The sequence below is a fragment of the Botryllus schlosseri genome, chromosome 1 (genome assembly GCF_051294905.1).
Source record: "Botryllus schlosseri isolate E-star chromosome 1, Bs_hap1, whole genome shotgun sequence".
NCBI lineage: Eukaryota > Metazoa > Chordata > Ascidiacea > Stolidobranchia > Styelidae > Botryllus > Botryllus schlosseri.
In genome coordinates, this window is record NC_137236.1 from 29,889,286 (window position 1) to 29,900,589 (window position 11,304).

The 11,304-nt window shown below is 41.6% G+C and overlaps 1 long non-coding RNA gene across 2 annotated transcripts; it reads right to left on the reverse strand.

The window, feature by feature from the left end:
• Positions 1-2,461: 2,461 nt before the first annotated feature.
• Positions 2,462-3,814, reverse strand: LOC145447011 (uncharacterized). Of its 2 annotated transcripts, XR_013917416.1 has the most exons (3): positions 3,691-3,814; positions 3,175-3,305; positions 2,462-2,667 (listed from the first exon to the last, which is right to left on the reverse strand). It is a non-coding gene; the product is annotated as an uncharacterized LOC145447011 (long non-coding RNA). The 2 variants fall into 2 exon arrangements; XR_013917415.1 differs by lacking the exon at positions 3,691-3,814 and having other exon boundaries at positions 3,175-3,548.
• Positions 3,815-11,304: the final 7,490 nt, after the last annotated feature.

The following is an 11,304-nucleotide window of genomic DNA, read 5'->3' on the forward strand; positions in this document are numbered from 1 at the left end:
ATCATGTATACTACTCACAGTTGCACACTGAATGGAAATTAAAGCAGATAATACAAAAGGCAAGCGAAAAAATGGGGTGGCATGTGGCGGAAGGCCAGATCGATAAGTTAGGTCGTGGTCCGGTAATCCTGTACTCTGACTAGTATTCATTGTCGAGAAATTGCTTGTATTTCGACTTGAATGCGGACATGCTCGACGACTGTCGGATAGCCGGCGAGATGCTGTTCCACGTACAAAGAGACACGCTTTGTTAGTGCGTGTTTCCTATTAAGAAATACGTTGCTGTGCCGATCGCAGACGCTATCAATGTCTTACTATTAAGAAATGAAATACAATAAACATTGGCACATACGTAACCTACATCCTGAACCAGAGGTGTCAAACTCAAATTACGTCGCGGGCCGGATTCAAACCTTCAAATGGCTCGCGGGCTGCACCAGTCAACTGATTCCAAAATGTTACCTCATGCCTTTGCTTTTCACATTAATACTTTATAATCAAGCACGCATCGATAATTTCAATTATGAACGGCAATGATAATTATGAACCGTGGTACAATGTAATATGCTATTGTAATAGTATACATTGCATCACGGCTCACAGGGGTTTTAATCTATAGCAAGTAGCAAAACATTTATTCGCAATCAATGGAGGCACCCGAAAAGTCTTCGAGCTCAAAAAATATTCTATTACAATGGATGTTGCATTGAAAGCTATATTCATGTTCTGCACCACGAACCAGCTGTTTAACAATGGATTTGATGAAAATACGATGATTGGCCGGTTGAATACAGTTATGACACGCCAAAACATTGGGTTAACGACGATATAAGTCGGCATTTCTATGCTCCTTTAGAATAAGTCGTAATCTGACGTTAGCCCTTTATATACGTTACGAGGAATGCAAGAGATTAAACTGTAAACGCGGACGTTGCAATTTGGTTCATTAATTCAATCACGATTCGTGTGTATCTGGATTCCGGGGACCTTTTTAGCCGGAAGCGACACAGCAGTGCTACCATAGATACTTTAATTATAGATTTCTGTTTAACTAATATATTCTTCATGTAAACTGCACATAAAAGAGTCCCACTTTGGCGTTTTTACTTCTGTGAATAACTTTACTTCTTGGTCCATTTTTTCATAAAACTGTGAACTCCAGGTGCACTTTTTTGCCTTCTCGAAATTGGGTGTCAAAGTCAATGTCTCCGACTTGCTCGTAGTGGTTACTAGAGTGAAACCACAACACCGTAGTCGGGTGACTTTATGTTGTGGTCTACGAACATACTCGACATTTGCTGTCCTGAGGGAATATTTCATGGAAGTATTTCCTTCAAGACATCTCTACATTTGTTACAAATGTGCTGGATTACATAAGCTTTTTCTACTCAAAATTGCTTCGCGGGCCGGATGTTTGACACCCCTTTCCTAAACTATAATCAAATACAATCTTAAACTTGTCAATGTGTCTTCCCGGTTTTTATATATATTATATTTATAGATTTACTTTAACACTAACAAGATATCAAAACAGTGATTCAAGGAAAACAGTAAGGCAATGATTGAAATAACCTAACTGCAATGTACTAACCTAACAGTTTATTCAAGCGAACAAAATAGAAGGTCCCGACGCACAGGGCAACAGAATACGGATGACTATCGTCGTTTACTCGACGCGTAGTATAACACAATTAGGTAATTGTAATCAAGTAATGATAATGTCCAATCCCGATACATATCATCTCCCCCCTTTCATTCGAAGCGCAAGCACCCTTCGCTCATTCCGGGATAACACGTGAAGGACATTGTCGATTGCGCGAACTTCGACGTGGTAGATTGTGGTTAACATCCATCACTCACTTCTCTCCCTCTCATTCTGTGGTTGACGAAACGTGATCCTTTCTCAGAAATCGTCGATTTCGCCACCATATCCGGCCGTATACTCAGTTTAACCGAATCTTACCAATGGTACTGATGCCTAGATGATGCACACGTTTAGTGATCGGGTTTTGAATTCGAACGAAAGCTCCTATTTTGAATGGCGACAGCGGATGTGCATCTCTTTTATAATGACTTGTCCCATTTGCAGACGCTCGGCCAACAGGAGTAGCCTACACACAAAAAAAAATTACCTCGATTTACCGCGAAATGTCTGGAAGCAGGGTGGCCAGCCAATTGGCAGTAATATAACATTACCGTCACTCAATGTAAATTCAACTTACACCCGTCCGGTAATCTAGCTTTACACGCCAGACTGTAATGTTACAGTCACCTCTGGTATATTCAATCTACATTCTCTCCTGTACATTTACGAGGAGACTGTCATTTTACCTCCTACCTATAACCCTACATGCTGTCCTTTGTAAATCAGATTACATGTCAGCTTCTAAATTCACGTACATCCATACCTATCCCAAAGCAACGCGATGCCAAAATACAGCAAGTTTCTTCACGCTCTAAAAACGACATTGGGACAACTGTATATTCATTCATGATTGACGATGAAAAAGTATTGCTGCTGGAGGTCTAATTCTTCTGTAGGAGGAATGCAAATATAGCACAAGTGGTCCCAAGAAAAGGTGAATTAATTCCACCGCCGGATAAACTTCCAATTGTTTCTTTTTCTCGTCTTCATTCCTTCTGTGTGACTAGTATCTTGCAGTTCCACTAAAAAGAACTTATGCGTAAGTCGCTATATTAAGCAAAGTTCCTAATCTAGACATGACATTACAATAACTACTAAGACAAATAGGCTAACAAAAATATAACAATTTTTGAAGTACCGGTACTGGTACATTTTGTGACGACGGCTCCGCCTTTTACATGATATAGCAGAGATTCATGACTTACTTCATCTAATGCAGCGGTTCTCAACCTTTTTTGACATGCGCCACCCTCGGCGATGGCCAAAAAGTTTACGCCCCCTGCACTTATCGTCACGTCAAAAAGAGCACATCATCTAATACAGAGATAGGCAACCTTTTTGCTAATCACGGTCACATTTCAATTACTTAGGTAGCCTAAGGCCGCATTCCAGGGAATAGCCGCCGCAGAGCAACCTATATTGCATCCAAGTCTGCCTTAAGTAGTGCAGTTCGCCAGCTATTACCAACAGCTACCCAGCGCACCGAGCTTTAGGCTACTGCCAAATCTATGAAGTAATGAATGACTTACACGTGGGAATTGCTCTAAATCTTCAAAGAATATCAAAAATCTGCTCAAATGAAGTTGAATGCGACTGCTGGAGTTTGAATTTGGCGAGCTTTCTTGAATACGAATTAAGTTTGTTCTTCAACAATCGTCTTCTGAAAATGGTTGTGAAACACATGTTTAGTCAGAATTCAGACAGACTTAGTCAATTTCTCGCGCCCCGCAGGTTGAGAACCACTGATCTAATGTATTGAAGCAAAAGGTTCCTCATTTGAGGTGGCATGTGTGCCAAACAAATCCAGCAGTGGATGGAAACATCTCTATGCTATGGCCCGAAAATTACATGAACAAACCAACAGTTTCAACTCCTCTGTGGCGGAGTATGTGGTGTCACAGGTCACTATTATGTAAGTCGACTAATATCCAAAAATAGAACAGAGAATGCGGCGAATGAAATATTTCAATAATGAAATCAAAGTCATCCCGATGGTGTGCACAGTCGTAGATATTCACGGTAACAAATACTATGTAGTACTGTACCTTTTACGATGCGTATCCCATTCAGCATTCCTAGGAATCTTCAAGGATCCACTTTCTTCAAGCACAACAAGCTTCGCTCCACCCGGGTTGGAATCCCGGTACGTTTAGCGAGACACCGATGACCAGGCCTGTTTATTTTTGGATTTCTCCAAAAATAACAAAAATAGCTTATTTTTGGATGTTTTCAAATTTTATTTTTGGAGGATCTCCAAAAATAAGAATTGAAGGTGTTTTGAGCCCGATTACTACTGAAAAAATCCACCAAAAGTATGTTATTATCATGTATTTAGGTCCTCCAACACATAGATATCATCAGTGATCTTGATCTAACTTTCCAATACATTCTTCACAAATTTAGTCTTTGGCCTGGAGGATGCCTTCTAGAGAATATTAATCACTGCGAGACGCCCCCCCCCCCCCCCCCTTGATTTTCGAGATATCGGCCCCGAACGTCGCAATTGTGGGAAACATCGAGGTTAGGGGTCCAAAAATCGAGGAATGTCTAACTCTTCAAACTTTCCAATCTTCCAAGCCTTTGCTCCTGAAAAGCGCTCGTCAGTAATGCGCTTGAAACCTCTGATCCTCCACGAAGTTGCGTGCCTCATTGAACTTGACATCCCAACACCCTCTGACCAGAAAACCTTCTTTGTGGCGGTCCTCGTCCCAGTCCTCACCTGGACACAGGCGTTCGACCAGGCGCATGACCTCCTGCTGCTCCATGATCAGAACATCAAGACCATGAAGCTTCGTGACGGTGGTGCTCAGCTGTGTGCGAGCGTGACCATGCGATCGAGAACGATCAGATGGATCCACCACAGCAGCGAAGTTGCACACGTCGGACTGTTTTCGTCCATAACATCAAGGAGTTTGGTACGGTTTTCAGTCAACCAAGAGACCACCCTCTTCATTGACAATAAACGAGCGTCAACAAACTTGGGTCACACGCTTTCCATCTACTCTGGATCAAGTTGTGTTGCCGTCTGAAGCATCAGCAGATGAGTCCCGTCATCGTGTGGACGAAGTGATTGCGACAGAGGTGGCTGTATATGATTTCGCCGTTCCCTTTGCCTCACTCAAGCTGCCTTCCCGTCTTCTCTACGTGTCGCACTGTGAAACTTATAGCAGTACAAAGGCGGAGGGGCGGGCAGGCAGGCAGGCAAGGTCAGCAGAAACGTGAAGTGGATTGAGTGGAAGTAGTTTTAGCGTTTCGGTGACCCCTTCCCTCACATAGGTGCTGTTTTGTGTGTTTTATGAGTTTTCTGATCGTTTACATCGCTCTGACTTGTATATTTCACTGAAAAACATCATCCAAAAAAATCTTATTTTTGGATGTTTTCAAATCTTATTTTTGGAGAATCTCCAAAAATAAAACCCAACATCCAAAAATAAACAGGCCTGCCGATGACCGATTCCATATTGGCGCTCCACCCTTTGCTCAAATCTCAATAATGGCCAGACGACGATACGACACTCGAACGATTTCAAATCGAGTGGTATTCATCCGCTGACATGCCACCAATAATATTTACCGGCCACGTTATAATGTTTGATTTAGGTCGTATTTTTTCATACAGAAACAATTATCATTACATATAGTCCCTTTCTTTTCCATCTAATCTCGTATAAATTGATATATATTCCACGTGATGTTCACTACTTACTATGCATATACTTACCCAGACGCTGCTTGTGATGTCACAGTTGTGCGTTGGTTGTTTACTACGAAACTCAGAAAAAGCGGTAACTCGTAACCCTAACCTACTGTAACCTATGACAGATCGCCATGTCCGCCATTAACAAATGGTCAACTTAGCATGCGGTGCTGATATTTCCAGTTTCCCGAACAATATTATACATCCTAAACTGATATTTTAACTTATCAGTCCTATCCCTGGTAACCAACGAAACCGGCCGTATAGCCATAGCCTTATAATATAATATAGTGGCTATGGTGTACCACATTAGCTACGATTGTCAGTTGTTTCTTTTACCCCAGTATGTACTTTACTGAAATTGGTACTAGGGTCAACAATTTCCGTATGATAGACCCCAGTCTCGCGAACGTGGTTGAATCAGGTCAAATCACCACAAAAAATGATATCAGTAACATTCAGTTCCACGTATAACATTGGCCGCAGCGATTTTCAAGCTAATCAATTTTGCCAATAGCCTGATATACTGCAGGAACGATTAACTGCCAGTAATTTTGCGAATAAATTCTGGTAACTTGACTTTACACCTAAAATAGGGTAATATTACACATCAAAATGTAAAATTACAAGCTACTCACAGCTATTGGCTGCGACTAGTAATCCGTTGCAAAATTTACAGAGATTTCCCAGTAAATCTACCAGATTTTTTTTGTGTGTATCTATCAGTGTACTACACGAGGTATTTGTCCCGCAATATGAAAACAGGTCGGTTGAGACATCCTCGAATACTCTGCTAGGATATGGTTCAATTTCCATTAATTCTTTCGGTAAACTTTGCAAATGTTCCTGGCATCTCCCGCATGTCTGTCCCACATTCTCTGTGTCCGTGCTCACTGCTCATACCGGCCCAGTACAAAGTTCGACTCGCCCGCATTTTCGTTCTGACTATGCCTTGATGAGCATCATACAATCATGCAAGTGCTTCTCCTTTAAATCCCTGCGGGACTACAATTCGTGCATTGTGTAGAACCAAACCAGGGATATCTTGAAACTCTAGATATCCCTGAACCAAACCATCGTCTATATACTGAGATCATTCCAAATCTTCCAGTATAGCTGCAAGGCAATCGGTGCTTTTTAGCGGTTAGCAGGGAATCCATTTCGTATATTCTCGAGCAGAGGTGGCCAATCTTTTGACTTTTCACGGCCACATATTGATTAATCATGTAGCCTACGGCCGCGTTCCAGGGCATAGTGGTAAGGAATTAGCTGACCGTCAAATACCCATGTTAAACTGTCCGTGTCCATGTCTATTTACGGTGAACCCCGGATTAATCTATTTATTCGTATCGGCTTAGGCTACTATACGTACCGAAATCGCGAGTGGTCACTGGTCATGTCATTTGAATGGTCAGATTCACGAATGAATTTCGTCATCGATATTTGTAGTTTCTCATATTACTTTCAAACATTTATCCTTTCTCAGCCCATGTGATCAGATTCACCGGTAGAGCTGATGGAGGGGTATCCTCGAAAAATTAGGGCAAGTTATAAATGATGATGCATCATAGGGTGGACCAATTGGTATTAGTCCGTTTGTTGCATGCTGTTATTACTTGACCTCCCATCAGGATTGTAGGCATTGGGGAAATATATTGGAATCGCCCAAACGTACCAGAAACGAATTTATTTCGTGAGGAGCGCACGATTCCGAATTGGTACATCCATATGGGGCGCATCATTTTCCTGTCGTTTAGGATCTGTACTGTGGGGCTCCGATTGCAACGGGCGCTATTATATTAAATTCGAAAAATGAAGATGCATTGAATCACGCATGACACGAGAAAAATTTCAAGTTTTATTAGAATCTCAATTCGCAAATTCAATTTGCATGTCGACGGCCGCCAACAGCACATGCTAATTGAATTACGTGTCGACGGCCGTACCAATTTCCTTCTATGGTCGCAGGTTGGACATCCCAGCCCCTGGTCTCGAGTACTGACTGATAATTACTGTCGGTGAGTGCAACTTGTCACATGCGCAACAAGACCGGCTCTTCCAGTGCGTTGAACGATCCACCGGCGCGGCGTTTCTGGCGCGATATGTTCACTGTCGCACTTACTCGACGCGATCGCCCTCCATATTATAGCTTCATTTCTTTATGCAGTACGTGGAAACAGGACCGAAACAGCACTTCGTAAGCCCCCCTCCCCCAACGTTGGTCTTGGGCCCCCATAGGATGATAAACCAGACTTCTGGCTACGCCCCCCTGACTTCTCTTCAACCTTTACGTCTTACCGGTACTTAGCGACAAGATTTGTTCTACTGTTTGGAGCGACAGCTTATAACGCTTAATCGCGCGAAAATTTTATATCGTACAGGATTGAAGCGGTCAATATGATCGGGAATTGGATATATATCGCCTCACTACCATAAGCACCGAATTTTGCAAGTTCACAAACTGTATCGCTTCGAAGTATCAAAAGTCATTCACAAATATTTTTCCAATAGTTTGCCTCCTGTGTTTGATGACTTTTTCATGCCTGCTAAAAATGTCCACTCCCACTACACGAGATCCTCGTCTATATAGGAAATATCTATCTAGGAAATATTACAGGAATTCTAGTACAAATTCTAGAATCAGAAGTTTTCTAATTCGATTATCTGACTTTTATGATTAATAAAAAGTGCACTTCTTTACGGATTTCAAAATATGGTAACCCTAGGCCAGGGGTTTTCAACCGGTGGCCCGTGACGTCTTTCATTATTAACGCAATTACTACTGGCTACATTAATATTGTTACATATTTATTGTATTTGTAATTGTAATTGACTACTCATTCTTTGTTATGTTCTAGATTCTTGATATATGCTCGAGTTGATTATGTTTTATATATGTTTTGAATCGGTATTCGGCTGGAGTCTTGTTCTAGAGAATCCTGCTGTATTGTAGTAGGTACACATTTAAAGAGTGTTTTATAAATCACTGCGAATGGTTTGAACAGAATCAAGAACAAGGGACGGGAAATCAAACGGCGAAAACTGGGTTTGTAGTTCTGCGTGGAAAATGAATTGGCTTTCTCAGATATAAATGGCAAACCGATGTGTCATATTTGTCGAAGAACGGTTGTCGTAACGAAGTGTAGAAGCTTAAAATGATACCGAGACAGTTTCTTCTGTATAGCGGTTTTTAGTTATAAATATATCGCCTGATCTTAGAAAACGTTACCAGCTAGGTGTCAAGCTGGAAGTCCATATTCAGGGGAGTTGTTAAAATTGCCAACTACGGTACAAACGCATCGTTCAAAATTGCTTGGTATATCGCTAACCCCAGGAAATATGCTAGAGCAGTGCTCTTCAACCGGGGTTTTCGTACACCCTAGGGTGTACCAAAATTTTAAAAGGGTGTACCACTCACATGGGGTGTACAGGGGTGTACCAGATCCGAATTAAAATGGACCGATGACTATATAGCTATCACAATAAACAGGAAATTGTATGATTAAGAACATCTATGTTGACCGGACGTGCATTATCGTAAAATATGTTCATATCAGCTGTACGAGCATGTAAGCTATATATATTCCTTTTGATGTATCATAAGCATGTGTTTGTGCACATCACTTGAATGTTGGTATGGACTTTTGGATTCCTTTTGGAGTAGAAAAGGATGGAGATGACATGTGTTCCGCTTGCAATATCCGTCTATAACAGGGGTGGGCAAACCACGGCCCGCGAGAGTCACACCGTTCTGTGCGGCCCGCGAGAGTCCAAAGAAAATTATTAAAAATACTGATAAAATACGTACTAAAAATCGAATTAATGCTGGGACTTGATAAAAATTTTCTTAGTATATTTCGCTATGATATTTCTAAGACAGTGGTTCTCAAACTGACCCCCCCCCCCCCCCCCCTTGAGGGGTGAAAGCATCTGAAGATGGAGGCGAAGCTGAGTTCAACTGAAATTTTTTTTCGCGCTTCGCGCAATCTATATTCCGTTCATGCTTGTTACTCTGTATTTTTTTTGTCTGAATTTCATATTTCAAAATCTCTCATCTACAGTCGTAACCTTCCATGCCATATAACTATCCGTTAGGTTTGCTAGCATCGGTTGCGTTTTGAGATATGACGATAAGGGGGGTGCGAACTCTTTTACCATCATAAGGGGGTGGGGTGACGTGTCTTAAAAAGTTTGAGAACCACTGTACTAAGGTGAATACTTCCTCTATCATTTTTATGTTTAATTTCTGGCGCGACATCCCGATCTCAAGGCCCCACGCAGGTTGAAAGGTTTCAACTGCTAAACATCAAATAAATCCTACACGAGATTGACATGATTCGGATCACGAGTGTGATTTCAGATTGACCACTCCAATTTAAATATTCCAGTCATGTGCGTATAAAAAACGATTCGCGCGTGTCTTAGGTAGATTCGTTCTCTGCATGTATAGAATTAGGCTATTTAAATTTTATCTACACATAGTAAAGCGTGTTTGAAGCTAACATGGTTATGGTGCTGTCAGCATTGTGTGTCCTGGAACTGAACCAGAAGTGGAATTAGTAAATCTATGAACAGATCGCTGCTCACAGATTTAAATTTCAATTCTGTTCTAAGAACCGGGACAACCGACTTCCATCTCTATGGTTTTGACAAATTGGTTATTGAGGTCTCACCACTGTTTCTGACGCGTGTACGGTATCATCAAAGCAATGTTTGGAATGTTTTAAAAAAGGATATATATCATCTCCATGTCCTTACTATATAATCAAATACCAATATTGCGTTTGGTTTATAATCCCAATTCTATGTAGTATAGTGCGGCCCGCGAATGGATTCAGATGTTGAATGCGGCCCGCCATGCAGCTCAAAAGTTTGCCCACCCCTGGTCTATAATGATGCTTGAGGAAACCACTACGACGGTTCAGAAATATTGAATTTGTACTAAGCTCCTTATAAATAGCGCGGTGTACATCATTACAGGGGCGTAGCCAGGGTGTCTCGAGGGGATCTAGTTTGAGAACCACTGTGATAGCTGGTGGTCTGGATCCTCGAGCCCAGATTAGTATTTAGCATTTCAAATACGTTGCAGCATTGTTCATCCTTATTTCAACAGGCCAGCACCTGCAGACATATGGTCGCATGCAGCCGTTAAACAATGTTTATGCAAAACATATTAATTAAATTAGAGCGTGTTTTAGCGTCCGTTAATATGAAATTTGAATTAACGACTAGGTTCTCAAATCTTTGAGAGATTTTAAACTTGAAAATTTTATTCACGCTTGCGCGATTCAGGGGACCAGGACTTTTCGCATTTCATATATAGTGTAATCTGAGTCCCACCGAACAAATGCAAACCGTAAAGGAAAATGATGAATCCCATGAAGTAATACCAAGACGAATTCGTATGCGTGTATGCCTACACCCCCTCCATCAGCTCCATCGCTTAATCATTCACGTTTGCCAAGAATGGATAAATAGTTGACAGTAATATATGAAACTACTCATATTATAGACGAAATAAATTTTCCACGTGTAAAAGTTTTTAGCGCCCGCGCGACTACTGTTACAATTAAAAACTTCTATACGCAAGGTATACCTCAAGAAATCAGTGATGGCGCAGATCACCACAAGCGCTCTCCGCGGTGTGACGTTGCCAGTATCCAATTCGTCAGCCCCCCCTAAAATAACGTTGGTCTTGGGCCCCCATAGCGTCATAAACCAAACAGTAGACCCCTCATCACGGTCTACGTTTGAACCGCTACTTTGTCTGCGAAATTTGTTATACACGCTAGTGGGCTAGTTTATAGCGTAAGATCGCTCGATAATTTATGTTTATTCAAGAAATAATTTCGGGACCCCTTCGAGTTAGAGTCCCGATTATATGACGTCCAGATGGGCCATTACGACTCTACGCCGGAATGCGGTAGTATGCTATGTAAGGAATCGAAGCACGGCCGTGAAT